The 17,130-nt window shown below is 46.9% G+C and overlaps 1 long non-coding RNA gene across 1 annotated transcript; it reads left to right on the top strand.

Annotated features, from left to right (window-relative positions):
• The first annotated feature begins 7,454 nt into the window (after positions 1–7,454).
• LOC140724423 (uncharacterized) lies at positions 7,455–16,248 on the top strand. Its single transcript, XR_012098129.1, has 3 exons — positions 7,455–7,550; positions 8,534–8,625; positions 16,139–16,248. It is a non-coding gene; the product is annotated as an uncharacterized lncRNA (long non-coding RNA).
• Positions 16,249–17,130: the final 882 nt, after the last annotated feature.

Here is a 17,130-nt window from a genome sequence, read left to right as displayed (position 1 = left end):
TTAAAAGGAGAGAGTGGTGGTATAAACAAAAGTTTCAGAGGGATGTAACCAAGAACGCAATTACAGATAGTTGAGTGATTGTTAGGACAAATGTTGTTAAGACCACAGACAAAGTAAGGAAGCAAAAGGTTGAGCCTGCTGGGACTCATGTTCTGAGCTGCCTCTGTTTCAATGCAGGAAGTGTTGTACGAAGCACCGATGAGCTCAGGACAGTGTTCAACGGCTAGAATTATGATATTGTAGACATTAGTGAGACGCTGTTGCAGGGCGGGGAGGACCGTTAGCTGAACATTCCCGGTTACGAGTGGCAGTGTCTGCAGTCGGACGTTCCAGAGGACACCTTTTACAGCAGACCCCAGGCCACATTCCTGGAAAAATAGAGGGTTACAGGATAGTGTGGGTTTAGTACATTTTTTAAGGAAGATATGGGTCGGCACAACATGGAGTGCTGAAGGGTCTGTACTGTGCTGTAATGTTCTATGTTTCAATGGTTCTATGGCTAAACCGTTGATTGGTTTGTTTTCAGTTACTCTATTGTTGGCTTCTTTATAATTGCACAGTTGGAGCGGCAGGGGTCACTGGCCAGAGAGTTGAATGTTCTTATTGCAGGACATGGGACGGAAGAGAGACCTCCAGTCACAGCGACGACGTCACCTGAATGAAGTGCATCCAACTTGAGCTTCTAGCACTCGGCGAACACTAGGGGGCAGCGCATACTCCCGCCTGGTGGCCGCGCCACACCGCCCCACGTTGCACAGCCACTTCACTGTCTCTCCAAGTGAGTCACCTCTCAGTTTACACCTGAACTGGAGTGGACATAACACCCCAGCGGGAGGTTTGCATTAAAAAGGAGGAGTGGTGGGGTTTAAATTACAGTTGCAGGGGAATGAAAACCAGACTGACATAACAGAGAGTGGAGTGGTTTTTGGGGCAGATGTTGGTAAGTCCTCAGACAAAGTCAGGAAGCAAAATGTTGAGCCTGCTGGGACTCACTGAGCTGCGAACGTTTCAATGCAGGAAGTTTTGTACGAAAGGCAGGTGAGCTCAGGACTGGGACAAAGTCTGGAATTATGATATTACAGTCATTAGTGGGAGGTGGTTTCAAGGCGGGCAGGGCAGTTAGCTCAACATTCCGGATTTTGGTTGAAGAGGAAATAATTCTAGGTAGATGGGCGGCTTTAACTGTCATATCAGATGCATTGACAAACACAGGGGAAGAGGGGTTCAAGTGGCTGTTTCGCTCTGAGTCCGACTCATGGATTTTTTTTTCATTGGGACAGCGTCTCGTGTTTCGTTGAACCACAAAAAAATTAGGGAACCGGATTCATCAGCAAGGACAAAAATTTAAGAAGGTGGCCAACTGCTGATGGATTTGTTTTCAGATTATTTATTGTTTCCTTCAGTTAGAGCAGTAGGCAATGCCTATCAGGAGAGTTGAATGCTCCTCTTGCAGGACGTGGTACGGCAGGGAGTCCTCAGTGCCTCTGACGACTTCACCTGTGAGAAGTTCATCCTGATGCAACTGCTCTGAATCGGCATGAAGGGTATGGAACTGGATGAAATCGGTATCATTCGGGAATCTGAGAGGTGATAGGGAGGACATATTGGGAGGATGCTAGTCCCAATGTGCAGTTAACAGGATACTGGGTGACAGTCAGTCGAATGAAAGTTGTTAAAAAGACCGACCCGGTGTAGAGCTCCCCCTGTGGCCAACCCTCTCAATAACAGGTCTACCACTTTGTTATCTTTTGGATGGGAGCAGAGGGGTCAAATGACTAAGTAGAGGGAAATATCTCAGGTCAGGTCTCAGGCATTGATTGTGTCTCTGTGGTTCAGAAGGGAAGGGAAGGGCGAGATGAGGCGAACTGTAGTGATAGGGGATCATTTGTTAGGAGATTATAAAGGAGGTTCTGTGTGCAATAGAGAGATTCCTGGATGGTATTTGGCCTCCGAGTGTCAGGGACTCTACCACTCCGATGGAATCCTCAGCAATCTTTAGCGGGAGGATGAGCAGGCGAAGTTCGGTACGTGCTGGTGAGGCCTGAAACAGGAAGACATCACCGATTAACACGTGGCTAAGGTGTCGTGATATGAATGAAGGCTTCTGATAGTTGGATCATTGGGTTCTCTTCCGTGGAAGGTGCGACCAGTGTATAAGTCCTATTTCAATACAATGAAAAGTTTAATTTTCATTCAATCTTACATGAATAGCCATTAATACAGCTGGAAGAAACAGCGTTACTCCAGGACCAAGGTGCAACAACACCTATAATATATAAGGCTTAAAATCGGCCACAACGCAGCTTGAGTCCCGGGGTCCGCAGAATGCGACCGAAATCTGGATTCGACACCAACAGTGGTTGTCTTCTGCCGAGCGAACACTAGGGGGAGGCACGTACGACTGTCCGGAGGGCGCCCCACACCATGTTGCGCAGTCCCTTCATTTTCTCCGCTACTGAGCAAATCTCACCGTTTCCCACGCGACTGGACAGGACTAATATCCCAGCGGGAAGCTCTGCCAAGTATTGTACGAATGACCGATGAGCTCAGGGCAGGGGTCAACGGCTGGAATTATGATATTGTAGACATTAGTGAGACGCCGTTGCTGCGGGCTGGAGCGTCAGCTCAACATTCCTGGTTTCGGTTGTATTAGTCGTGATGAAGCGGGAAGTATTCAAAGTTGAGGGGCGGCTTTACTAGTCACATGGGATTCATTGACAAACTTAGGGAGAGAGGGGTTCATGTGCCTCTTTGACAGGGACGTTAATGTACGGGGAATGAAGGGAGATGGTTGTTGTGCAGTCAGAAGTGAATTAGAGCAACTGGTATAACACATCATTGTGGGCCGAAGGATCTGTTCAGTTCGGTGACTTACGTTCACTGCTCTGCAGGAGCGGCAAAAAGACAGATTTAAACTCATCGAGTGGGCAGAGAAGGGAGTGGGGTAGGTCAAGGACTTTGACGATAGATTGCGAAACACAGAGAACAGCAACTTCACAGACAGCATAGGCAGTGAGCGAGCCACACAGCTGTCACTGTGACACCGACACATCCCTCACCATGACATAGACACAACCCCGACCGGACGCTAAGCGACTCCACACCGTGACACCCACACGCATCTCGCCGTCATACTCTGTGTAACAGCGTTGGAACTGGAACTGGATGAACTCGGGATCATTCGGGAAGCTAAGGGGATGATGTGGAAGACATGTTTTCAGGTATTTACAACCACGGTTTCGGATACAGAAAACTGGGTGACAGACAGGAACGTGAAAAGGGTTAATCAGCCAGGGCCAGTGCAGAGACCCCTTGTGGCCATCACACTCAATAACAGGTAGACCACTTTGGATAAATCTGGATGGGAGGAGTGAGGTGCAAATGACCAAGCTGGGGAAAGTCTCACCGGTCAGGTCTCTGACACTGACTATGGTTCTGTGGCTCAGTAGGGAATAAGGTGTGAAATCTGGCGAGCTGTATCTATAGGGTTGTCTTCGTCTGGGAACGGAAAAAAAGGTACTGTAGACGAGAACGAGATTCCTCAATGATATGCGGTCGTTAAGGTCACCAGTGTATAGGTAGGAAATGGGAGTCCATTCTCCAAACTTATGTATGGGCAAAGTTATAGAGAACATTCAGTTTAAAATGGGGCTAAAGGGTTTGGGTTGCAGCGTACAAAATATGTATGAAATATAAAGATAGCCAGTATATGGAGGTTATCAGTAAGTACATTCACCCATTATGTACACACAGACAAGCTCACAGACACACATAGAGACACACACAGACACATTCGCAAGCACAAACACAAACTCTCTCTCTCACACACACACACACACACACCACACACACACACACACACACACACACACACACACACACACACACACACACACACACACACACACACACACACACACACACACACACACACATTTATGCAGCTTGAGGCCCTCTGGGCATTTTGAATGCCACAGTAATCTGCAATTGTTCACAACTGAGATTTTATTCTGCCGAGCGAAAACTGAGGAGCAGCACAGACTCCTGCCTGGAGGCGGCGCCTCACCGTCTCCACCTTGCTCAGCTCCGTCATTTCGTCTCCCATGAGCAACTCTCTCAGTTTACACCTGAACTGGAACAGAACTAATATACAACAATATAACGATATAACAATTACAGCACGGAAGCACCTTACTCTCACCTAGTCCCACTGACCCGCATTCAGCCCTTAACCCTCCATTTCTTTCCTGTCCATATACCTATCCAGTTTTCCCTTCAATGGCATACCGAACCTGCTTCTACCACCTCCACTGGAAGCTCGTTCCACTCAGCTATCACTATCCCAGCGGTAAGGGTTGCAATGAAAAGGGGAGAGTGGTAGTATAAACGAAAGTTTCAGAGGGATGTAAACAAGAACGCAATTACAGATAGTTGAGTGGCTGTTGGGACAAATGTTGTTAAGACCACTGACAAAGTGCGGAAGCAAAAGGTTGAGCCTGCTGGGACTCATGTTCTGAGCTGCCTCCGTTCCAATGCAGGAAGTGTTGTGCGAAACACCGATGAGCTCAGGACAGGGGTCAACGGCTGGAATTATGATATTGTAGAGACGCCGTTGCAGGGCGGGCAGGAGCGTCAGCTCAACATTCCCGGTTTCGGTTGTATTAATCGTGATGAAGCGGGAAGTATTCAAAGTTGAGGGGCGGTGTTGCTGGCCACATGGGATTAATCGAAAAACTCAGGTACAGAGGGGTTCATGCGCCCCTTTGACAGGGACGTTAATGTGCAGGGAATGCAGGGAGATGGTTGTTGTGCAGTCAGAAGTGATTTACTCAATTGGTATATCACAACATTGTGGGCCGAAGTGTCTGTTCTGTTCGGTGATTTACGTTCACTGCTCTGCAGGAGGGCAAAAAGACAGATATAAACTCATCGAGGTGACAGATGAGGGGATGGGGTAGATCAAGGACTTTGACGATAGATTGCGAAACACAGAGAACAACCACTTCACAGACAACATAGGCAGTGAGCGAGACACACAGCTGTCACTGTGACACCTACACACCCCTCACCATGATATGGACACAACCCCGACCGGACGCTAAGCGACCCCAAACCGTGACACCCACACGCATCTCGCCGTGACGCTCTGCATAACAGCGTTGGAACTGGAACTGGATCAACTCGGGATCATTCGGGAAGCTGAGGGCGTGATAGGGAAGACATGGAGAGGTATTTACACCCACGGAGTAGGATACAGGAAACTGGGTGACGGACAGGAAGGGGTTAAACAGACAGAACCAGTGCAGAGACGCCTTGAGTGCAACCCGCTCAATAACAGGTAGATCACTTTAGATACTTCTGGATGGGAGGAGAGAGGTGCAAATGACCAAGCAGGGGAAAGTCTCACCGGTCAGGTCTCTGGCAGTGAATATGATTCTGTGGCTCAGCAGGGAAGTGCTGAAATACGGCGAGTTGTATCGATAGTGTTGTCTTTGTTAGGGGAACGGAAAACAGGTACTGTGGACGAGAACGAAATTCCTCGATGGTATGCGGTCGTTACCGTCACCACTATACACGTAGAAAGAGGGGGCCGATATGCAGGTGTGCACAAAATTAGAAAAAAAATGCATTCAGTTTAAAATGTGGCTAAAGAGTTATGGTTGGAGCGTACATAATATGTATAAAATATCAAGGTAGCAAGCATATGCAGGATATCAGTCAACACATTCACGCATTATGTATACACACACACACACACACACACACACACACACACACACACACACACACACACACACACACATACACATTTATGCAGCTTGAGACCCCCTGGGCATTTTTGATGCCACGGTAATCTACAATTGTTCAGAGCAGAGATTGTCTTCTGCCGAGCGAACACTGGGGGGCAGCACAGACTCCTGCCTGGAGGCCGCGCTACTTCGCCCCCACCTTACTCAGCTCCTTTATTTCCTCTCCCATGAGCAACTCTCTGAATTCACACCTGAACTGGAATCGAACTAATATCCCAGCGGTAAGGTTTGCCATTAGAAGGGGAGAGTGGTGGTATAAACTAGAGTTGCAGGGACATGCATACAAGGACGCCATTACAGATAGCTGAGTGGTTGTTGGGACAGATGTTGCTAAGACTTCTGAAAATTCAAGAAGCAAAAGGTTGAGCCTGCTGGGACTCATGTTCTGAGCTGCGTACGTTTCAATGCAGGAAGTATTGTTTGAAGGGCAGATGCGCTCAGGTCAGGGGTCAACGCGTCTAAGCCTGACACGACATATATTAGTGAGACTAGATTGCAAGTTGGACAGTACCGTTTGCATAAGCTATGAACGAGGCACATAACTCTCACTGTGACACGGAGATGTTCTTCAATGGGACACTGAAAGTGTTTCGATGTCACTGCCACAACCCACATCTGACATGAACAAGCCCCTCATCGTGACACTGATACACTGACAGGCTCTGCACCACAGCAGGATCTCACCACTCAACGATACCAACACAGTGTCAGGCCCTGCACTGTAACCCGAATACAGTCCTCCCGAATGCATACCACCATCCCTCTCCAAAACTCCTCCCTGACTCCGTCACTCTCCTCCTACACCATTCCCAGTCACTGTCACACAGACTGCAGTACACCACTCCCGTCTCCGTCACCCAACCCTCGCCTACAAGCAACCCCGTCTCCGTGACCCACATCCTCTCCTGCACAACACACACAAAGTGCTGGTGGAACACAGCAGGCCAGGCAGCATCTACAAGGAGAAGGACTGTCAAAGTTCCGGGCCGAGACCCTTCGTCAGGACTAACTGAAAGGAAAGATAGTAAGAGATATGAAAGTAGTGGAGGGAGGGGGAAATGATAAATGATAGGATAAGACCGGAGGGGGTGGGATGAAGCTAAGAGCTGGAAAGGTGATTGGCGAAAGTGATACAGAGCTGGAGAAGGGAAAAGATGATGGGACGGGAGGCCTCGGGAGAAAGAGAGAGGGAGGGGAGCACCAGAGGGAGATGGAGAGCAGGCAAAGAGTGATGGGCAGAGAGAGTGAAAAAACAAACAACTAAGTATGTCAGGGGTGGGGTAAGAAGGGGAGGAGGGTCATTAACGGAAGTTAGAGAATTCAATGTTCATACCATCAGTTTGGAGGCTACCCAGCCGGTAAACTGATGGCATGAACATTGACTTCTCTAACTTCCGCTAATGCCCCTCCCCTTCTTACCCCATCCCTGATATATTTAGTTTTTCCCTCACTCTCAGTATTACACCTCCCCCCCACCCCCCACTCCCCCCCCCCCCCCCCGTTCCACCGGATATCTATCACCAGGATCTGAATCTCTCCACAACTCTGCATGCACAGGCCGGTCACGTGTTCCACACCACTAGCATCAGTGCTTGCAAACTCACCACCCGTTCCCTGGCCTCCTCTCTCCTCCCCTTCCTTCCTCTAACGGCAGCGCACAATCCGCTCACAGATCCGCACACCATCTCCGAGAGACACACACGATTCAAGTCTGCTGGAAAGCCGAAACGCTGGGTATTGGTGAGTGGGGAGACCGGAGGAGGGAGTAGGCTGCGCACTTTTGCTGACTCCGGTAGGGTGTGCTGCGACGGAGCGGGAGGTACTTCACATGTCCAACCCCGGGAGTGTGATGGGTTAATATTTAGGGACCTTCGCCGGTTATTCGAACGAGGGACTGCGTGTTTGGGCGTTGTGGACGGAGCTTCACTCGGTGTGTGACCCCGGAGTGTGTGTTGAAACAATATGGAGTGAGTTGCGATGGGTGTGATGGATCGTTGCGGAGGGAGCGTTACTCAGTGTTTGTTTCCAGAAGTGTGTGATGGGATTGTATGGTGGGATTCCCACTCTGTCTGTGACTCCTGGCCGCCATGGGTCGGTGGATTTCGGCGTTTAAACAGACTCCATTCAGAGATAGGGAGCAAGAAAATGGTGTCTGACACGTTCTGCTCCAACGGCTGCAAACTGAACACCCTTTCTGTGGCCTCACTCTCCTCCCCTTCCTTCCTCGTTTCACAGCACACCGTTCCTTCTCTATGATTCTTTTTTATTTGTAATATATTTTTTATTGAAAAGGTCACTGCACAGAATAATAATGGATTACATTTTCCTCCATTTTGCTTTTGTATCTTACCCCGAAACAAACCTCCCCTCACCCGCCCTCCCCGAACATATAATGGCAGCTAATGTATTTACAATACAACCTTTCACAAATACAAGTACGGACATTTCACAGCCATACCCCCACACTACTTCAAGACGAAGTCCCACACACATCTACAACATCTCAGATGATCCAGAATACACTCATATTACAATTCATCCACCAGCCTGTGAGGTAAACCATAAACGTGTTAAAAGGGAAGCAACTTTCGAAGTACAATCAAATGCCCTCAGCTAGTAGGTAATTCCTTAAGACTCCCAAAATATGACAAGAAGGGCCCCCATTTCGAATAGAACTTTCTCACAGACGCTCTCAGAGTGAATTTAATCTTTTCTAATTTCAGAATAAAACATTACGTCCTCTAAACAAGCAGCAGCAGATGGGGGAGTGGCAGATTTCCAGACCAGCAAGATTCTCCTACGGGTCAAAAGCGATGTAAGTGAAATGATATCCGACTGGTTTGCATTTAAACCCAAAACATCATCTGCCTCAGCAAGTACAGCTATAAGCGGGCAAGGTCTCAGTGTCACCCCCAAAACCTCACTGATAATTTTAAAAACCAGTGTCCTGTAGCTATCAAGCCGAGGGCAAGACCAAAATGCATGCACTAAACCAACCGGAGAGAAGGAACACCTGTCACAGTCAGCGTCCGTCCCAGGATATATGTCAGCACGCCTGGCTTTACTTAAATGTCCCATGTAAAACTTTAAATTGTATGAGCCCTCGTCTCCCACATGATAATGAGGAATGAACCCTATTCCGTGCTTTTGCCCAATATTCCTCAGCCAGATCCACACCAAGGTCATCCTCCCAGCTAGTCGTAGTTTTGTTTAGATCATGAACTTCCAAATACATCAGCTGAGAGTATAGTACGGAGATCAGCTCTTTATTATTAAAGCTAAGAGTGAGTTTGTTCCACAACATAGCACGTAGTAGATCAGGAAAAGAAGGAATTTTTTCCTTGACAAAGTGGAGAATATGCAGGTATTGAAAAAAAATGATTATGCGGAAGGCCATATTTACTGCACAGGTTTTCAAAACTATTAAATATATTTTCAGTGCACAAATCCTTAATGCGCATAAGGCCATTCAAACCCCATTGTCTAAAAACTGAATCGAGTGTGGAGGGAAGAAATAGATGGTTTCTGTGAACGGGACCCAAAACTGAACTGATGTGAACGTATAGTAGCAGCGAAATTGATAAAACATTTTGAGGGTGGATAAGTCGACAGGCTCAGATGTGAATTGACAGGATTTCAATGGGAATGTTCTATGACCCCTCTCCTAACACCTTGAAATAATGTAGTTGACTTAAGTGCCATAGAAAGAGGCTCAACTGCAAATGCAAAAAGATTCTATGATTGTTAAGTGGGTGAGTGAGCAGCTCGACGTCTTGGTCCATATATGTACCAATGAAATCGACATGCATGAGAAGGTGTTTCTGTAAAGTGAGGTCAGAGATTTAACTATTAAATTAAAGGATAGGACCACCACCCGTCCCAGTGTGTCCAGACAAAGGAAGACCATACAGTTCAGCACGTGGCTCAAGCTACGGTGCAGGTGGGAGGGGTTCAGAATTCATTGTGTTTATTCCAAGGAAGGTGGGATGTCTACTGATGAGGTGGAAGACAGTATAGACATATAGACAATAGACAGCAGGTGCACGAGTAGGCCATACGGCTCTTCTAGACAGCACCGCCATATACTGTGATCATAGCTGATCATACACAATCAGTACCCAGTTAATGCCCTCTCCCCATATACCTTGACCCAGCTATCTGTAAGAGCTCTATCTAACCTCTCTTGAAAGCATCAATAAATTTCGCTTCCACTGCATTCTGGGGCAGAGCATTCCACAAATCCACCACTCTCTGGGTGAAAACGTTTTTCCGCATCACTGTTCTAAATGGCCTACCCCTTATTCTTAAACTGTGGCCTCTAGTTCTGGACTGACCCATCAGCGGGAACATGCTTCCTGCCTCCAGCCTGTCCAATCCCTTAAAAATCTTATATGTTTCAATCAGATCCCCTCTCATCATTCTAAATTCCAGTGCATACAAGCCCAGTCTCTCCAATCTTTTAACATATGACAGTCCCGCCATTCCGGGAATTAACCTTGTGTACCTACGCTGCACTCCCTCAATAGCAAGAATGTCCTTCCTCAAATTTGGAGACCAAAACTGCACACAATATTCCAGATGGGGTCTCACCAGGGCTCTGTACATCTGTAGAAGGAACTCTTTACTCCTATACACAAGTTACCTTGTTATAAAGGCCAGCATGTCATTAACTTTCTTCACTGCCTGCTGTACCTGCATGCTTGCTTTCATTGACTGATGTACAAGGAAACCTAGATCTCGTTGTACTTCCACTTTTCCTAACTTGACTTCATTTAGGTAGTAATCTGCCCTCCTGTTCTGGCCACCTAAGTGGATTACCTCACATTTATCCACATTAAACTGCATCAGCCATTAAAGGGACCCATTAATCGCTACTCTTTGTTTCCTGTCAGCCAGCCAATTTTCAATCCATGTCAGTACTCTGCCCCCAATACCATGAGCTTTAATTTTGCAAAATTACCTCCTATGTGGGACTTTATCAAAGGCTTTCTTAATGTCCAGGAACATTACATCCACTGGCTCTCCTTTGTCCAATTTGACACTTACATCCTCAAAAAACTCCAAAAGATTAGTCAAGCATGATTTTCCGTTCGCAAATCCATGCTGACTCGGTCTGCTCCTTCTACTGCTATCCAAATTTGTCGTAATTTCCTCTTTTATACTTGACTCCAGCATTTGTCCCACCACTGACGTCAGGCTAACCTGTCTATAAATCCCAGTTTTCTCTTTCCCTCCTTTCTTGAAACGTGGACAACTTTAGCCACCAATCCGCAGGAACTGGTACTGAATCTATAGAACATTGGAAAATGATTACCAATGTGTCCACAATTTCTGAAGCCACCTCCTAAAGTACCCTGGGATGCAGACCATCAGGTCCCGGGGACATATCAGCCTTCAGACCCAACAGTCTATCCAACATCTTTTCTTGCCTAATATCAATTTCCTTCAGTTCATCCATTACCCTAGTTCCTTTGGTCGCTATTACATCTGGGAGATCGTTTGTTTCTTCCCTAGTGAAGACAGATCCAAAGTGCATGTTCAGCTCGTCTGCCATTTCCTTGTTCCCCACAATACATTCACCCGTTTCTGTCTGCAATGTCCCAATCTTGGTCTTAACTGCTTGTTTTTTCTTCTCACATACCTAAAGAAGCTCTTACTACCTTCCTTCATATTCTTCGCTAGTTTGCCTTCATACCTCTTTTTGTTTCTCTGCGCATTGTCTTTTTTTTTGTTATTTTCTGTTGCTCTTTAAAAGCTTCCCAGTCCTCCGACTTCCCTCTCATCATTGCTATGTTATACTTCTACTCTTTTATTTTTATACTGCCCTTTACTACCCTCGTCAGCAACGGCTGCCCCTTACTCCCCTTAGGATCTTTCTTCATCTTTGGAATGAACCGATCCTGCACCTACTGCATTATTCCCAGAAATACCTGCCATTGTTGTTCCACTGTTTTCCCTGCTAGGGTATTGTTCCATTGAACTTAGGCCAGCTCCTCCCTCATAGCTGCTTAGTTCACTTTGTTCATCTGTAATACGGATACATCCGATTCTCCCTTCTCCTTCTCAAATTGTAGTTTAAAACACATCATATTATGGTCACTACCTCCGAATGGCTCCTTTACCTCGAGGTCCCTGATCAAATCCGATTCATTGCACAACACTAAATCTAGAATTGCCTTCTCCCTGGTAGGCTCCAGTACAAGCCGTTCTAAGAATCCATCTGGGAGGCACTCCACAACCTTCCTTTCTTGGGGTCCAGTACCATTCTGATTCTCCCAGTCTACCTGCATGATGAAATCCCCCATGACAACTGTATCATTACCTTTGCGACATGCCAATTTTAACTCTTCGTTCAACTTACAGCCTACATCCAGACTACTGTTTGCATGTCTGTAGATAACTTGTATTAGGGCGTTTCTACCCTTAGAATTTCTGAGTTCTATTCACACTGACTCTGCATCCGCTGTGGGCTTTGTGAGTGGAAATATAGAAACATAGAAAACTACAGCACAATGCAGGCCCTTCGGCCCACATAGTTGCGCTCAACATGTCCCTACCTAAGAAATTACTGGGCTTACACACAGCCCTCTATTTTTCAAAGTTCCATGTATCTGCACAAAAGTCTCTTAAAAGAGCCTATTGTATCCGTCTCCACTACCGTTGCCAGCAGCCCATTCCACACACTCACCACTCTCTGCGTATAACACTTACCCTTGACATCTTCTGTGTACCCAGTCCCCAGCACCATAACCCTGTGTCCTCTTGTGGCAACCATTTCAGCCCTGGGAAAAAGCGTCTGATTATCCACACTATCAATGCCTCTCATCATCTTATACACCCCTATCAGGTGAAATCTGATCATCCATCGCTCCAAGGAGAAAAGGCCAAGTTCCCTTAATCTGTTTTCATAAGACAAGTTCCCCGGTCCAAGAAACGTCCTATAAACTTCCTATAGTGAGGCGACCAGAACTGAGCACGGTCCTCCGAGTGGGGTCTGAACAGGGTCCCATAAGGCTGCAACTTTACCTCTCTGCTCCTAAATTCAATCCCACGATTGATGAAGGCCAATACATCGTATGCCTTCTTAACCACAGAGTCAACCTGCGCAGTTGCTTTGAGCTTCCTAAGGACTCGGTCCACAAGATCTCTCTCATCCTCCACTGACAAGCGTTTCACCATTAAAACTTTATTCTGTCATCATATTTGACCTACCAAAATGAGCCACCTTACACTTATCTCGGATGAACACCATTTGTCACTTCTCAGCCCAGTTTTGCATCATATGAATGTCCCGCTGTAACGTCTGACAGCCCGCCACACTATGCCCAACACATACCTGAGAAATACCTGATCTGCTACTGCGGCATGAAACAAGGCAGGTGTCAGAGTTTTATGCCAGGGTACACATTGTATCTAGTGATCAGAAAGTCATTAGTTTCAAATAATTATCGGAAACGATAGGACGTTCCTCAAGTTTAGATTCTAAGTTGGAACAAGGCGAAGTTTGCCTTGGATCAGAAATTATGTGGAATGTGTGGATTTGGAGAAGATGTTTTCTGGCAAATATGCTCTTGGTAATTTGGAGACCAAGCGGTGCATACTTCGTTGTAGCCGGGAGCGTCCTATACTGTGAATAGTGAGAAGTGTTGAACGAGAGATGGATTTTGGTGTACAAGGCTGGGGAATACATAATGTGAATAGAGGGGACCCTCCCGTCCCCTTCACTCTTCCCTCCCGTCCCATTCACTCTTCCCTCCCTTAAAAACCTCCATGTCTCCAAACCGAATTCCCTCCCCATACTCTTCTTCGCATGCGTCACCCCGTCCTCCCCTATACCCCTCTCCATTTCCATCTTCCCATACCTCCGCTACCCCCTCAGTATATCTGCACCTCACTCCGCAGCACCACTCACTCTCTATGATCAGAGGGATGTGTGATGAGGAAGGGTAATATTGGTGCCAGTTGTCACCCCGCCTCCTTTCCACCGGACATTGACCTCCGGGTTCTGAATCTCTCCACGGCTCTGCGTGGACACCACGCCCTCTAGTGTCCGCTATATCACCAGCAATATATTCCCATTCCGGCCTCTGAACCTCCCCCCCCACATTTACTGTGTGTGTGTGTGTGTGTGTGTGTGTGTGTGTGTGTGTGTGTGTGTGTGTGTGTGTGTGTGTGTGTGTGTGTGTGTGTGTGTTTGTGGTGCTCGTTGTTGACAGCTGTTTGGTGGCTCTGTTTAATATTCTGTGACACAGAGGGGAATGTGAGGGAGAGCAAAGGCGAGCTGTCGTGACAGGGGAATCGTTAATATGGGTAACAAAAGGAGACTCTGTGGAGAGAACAAGAGTCCTGGTTGGTATGTTCCTGGGACCCATGTCCTATGTTGCATAGTTTTCATAGAATCATAGAAAACTTACAGCACAATACAGGCTGTTCGGCCCACAGTTCTGTGCCGAACATGTCCCTGCCTTAGAAATTACTAGGCTTACCTATAGCCCTTCACTAAGCTCCATGTACACATCTAAAAGTCTCTTAAAAGACCCTATTGTATCAGCCTCCACCACTGCTGCCAGTCGCCATTTCCACGTAGTCACCACTCTCTGAGTAAAAAGCATACCCCTGACATCTCCTCTGTATCTACTCTCCAGATCCGTCAACCTGTGTCCTATTGTGGCAGCCATTTCAGCCCTGGGGGGGGGGGGAAATCCCTGACTATCCACACGATTAATGCCCTCTCAGCATGTTTTCCACCTCTGTCATGTCACCTCTCGTCCTCTGTCACTCCAGGGAGAAAAAGCCGAGTTCACATAACCTATTTTCATAAGGCATGCTTCCCAATCCAACATCCCTGTAAATCTTCTCTGCACCCATTCTATGGCTTCCACATCCTTCCCGTAGTGAGGCGACCGGAACTGAGCACAGTACTCCAGGTGGGGCCTGGTCAGGGTCATATATAGCTGCCACATTACCTCTCGGCTCTAATTTGTATTCCACGATTGATGAAGGTTAATACACCGGACGCCTCCTTAACCACAGAGTCAATCTGCGCAGCTGCTTTGAGCGTCCTCTGGACTCGGACCCCAAAGTCTCTCTGATCCAGCACACTGCCAAGAGTATTACCATTAGTACTGCCAGATTATTGAGCTACCAAAAAGAACCACTTCACAAGTGTCTGGGTTGAACTCCATCTGTTACTTCTCAGACCAGTTTTACATCCAATCAATGTCCCGTTGTAACGTGTGATAGCCCTCTACACTATCCACACACCACCAACCTTTGTGTCATCATCAAACCTACGAACGCATCCGTCAACTTCCTTATCTAGGTCATTTATAAAGATCACGAACAGTAAGGGTCCCAGAACAGATCCCTCAGGCACCCCACTGGTCAACGACCCACATGCAGAACATGACCCGTACACACCCACTCTTTTGTGGGCAAGCCAGTTCGGGATCCACAAGACAATCACCCCTTGTATCCCATGCCACTTTAAATCCGCAGTAAGCCATGCATAGGTACCTTATCAAATGCCTTGCTGAAATCCATATACACTACATCTACTGTTCTTCCTTCAGCAACTTGTTTTGTCACATCCTCATAAAATTCAATCAGGCTCGTACAACTTTTCCTTGACAAACCCATTCTGACTATTTCTAATCATATCATACCTCTCCAAATGTTCATAAATCTTGCATCTCAGGATCTTCTCCATCAACATACCAACCACTGAGATAAGAATCACTGGTTTATAAATTCCTGGGCAATCTCTTCTCCCTTCCTCGAATAAAACAACAATATTCGCAACTCTCCAATCCTCTCGAACCTATCCCGTCTCCATTGATGATGCAAAGATCATCGCCAGAAGCTCAGCAGTCTCCTCCCTCGCCTCCCATTGTAGCTGGGGTACATCTCATCCAGTCCCGGGATCTTATCCAACTGGAACTTTTCAAAAGCTCCAGCACAGCCTCTTTCTTAATATCTACATGCTCAAGCTTTTCAGTCTGCTGCAAGTCATCACTACTATCACCAAGATCCTTTCCATAGTGAATACTGAAGCATTCATTAAGTACCTCTGCCATTTCCTGAGGTTTCATGCACACCTTTCCACTGTCTCAATTGATACGTCCTATTCGTTCACGTCTTATCCTCCTGCTCCTCAGGTACTTGTAGAAAGTCTTGGGGTTTTCGATAATCCTGTCCGCCAAGGCTTCAGATGGCCCCTTCTGGCTCACCTAATTTCCCTCTTAAGATCCTTCCTGCTAGCCTTATAATCTTTTAGATATTACCTAGCCTTCCGACACTTTTGTAAATTTCTCTTTTCTTCTTGACAGAGTTTCGCCTCTCCCTGATCTCTTCCGAACGAGACCAGCTGTCTGTTGTGTAACCATATCAGGAGATGAACAGGACCCGGTGCCAATATCGACGAAAAGTCCTTGAGTTGTATTCGACCCTTGAATCCAGGACAATCGCGAATTCCCTTCAGGATCTCTGCCAGACCACCTGTTTCAGGAATGTGTGCATCCGCAACCACAGCAGCTCTAGCCCCGAAAGCAAATTATTCTGCCAACGTTGACCAGCAGGAAAGGTGAGGTAAAATCCCCCATCCCCCGATCCTACTCTCAAGGACAGAGAGAGAGAGAGAGAGAGAGAGAGAGAGAGAGAGAGAGAGAGAGAGAGAGAGAGAGAGAGAGAGAGAGAGAGAGAGAGAGAGGGAGAGAGAGAGAGAGAGAGTGGATAAGTACCACTAGACCGTCTGTGTTCTGGGCTATGCGTGTTGGGTCGGTGTAGTGGGGATCACCTCTATTGTCTGACTCCGCAAGACTAATCTTCTGGACGTTTATGAGGATCTATCTATGGAAATGGACAAGTGGAGTCAGTGGATGTAGTGTATCTGGACTTTCAGTAAGCCTTTGATAAGGTCCCACACAGGAGATTAGTGGGCAAAAATAGAGCACATGGTATTGAGGGTAGAGTACAGACATGGATAGAAAATTGTTTGGCTGACAGGAAACAACAAGTAGGGGTTAACGGGTCACTTTCAGAACGGCAGCCAATGACTAGTGGGGTACCGCAAGGCTCAGTGCTGGGACCGCAGCTATTTACAATATGCATTAATGATTCAGATGAAGGGATTAAAAGTAACATTAGTAAATTTGCACATGACACAAAGCTGTGTGGCAGTGTGAAATATGAGGAGGGTGTTAGGAGAATGCAGGGTGATGTGGACAGGTTGGGTGAGTGGGCAAATGCATGGCAGATGCAGTTTAATGTGGATAAATGTGAGGTTATCCACTTTGGTGACAAGAACATGAAGGCATTTACT

The sequence above is a fragment of the Hemitrygon akajei genome, unplaced genomic scaffold (assembly GCF_048418815.1).
Source record: "Hemitrygon akajei unplaced genomic scaffold, sHemAka1.3 Scf000213, whole genome shotgun sequence".
NCBI classification, from domain to species: Eukaryota; Metazoa; Chordata; class Chondrichthyes; order Myliobatiformes; family Dasyatidae; genus Hemitrygon; species Hemitrygon akajei.
This window is presented reverse-complemented; position numbering and strand designations above follow the sequence as displayed.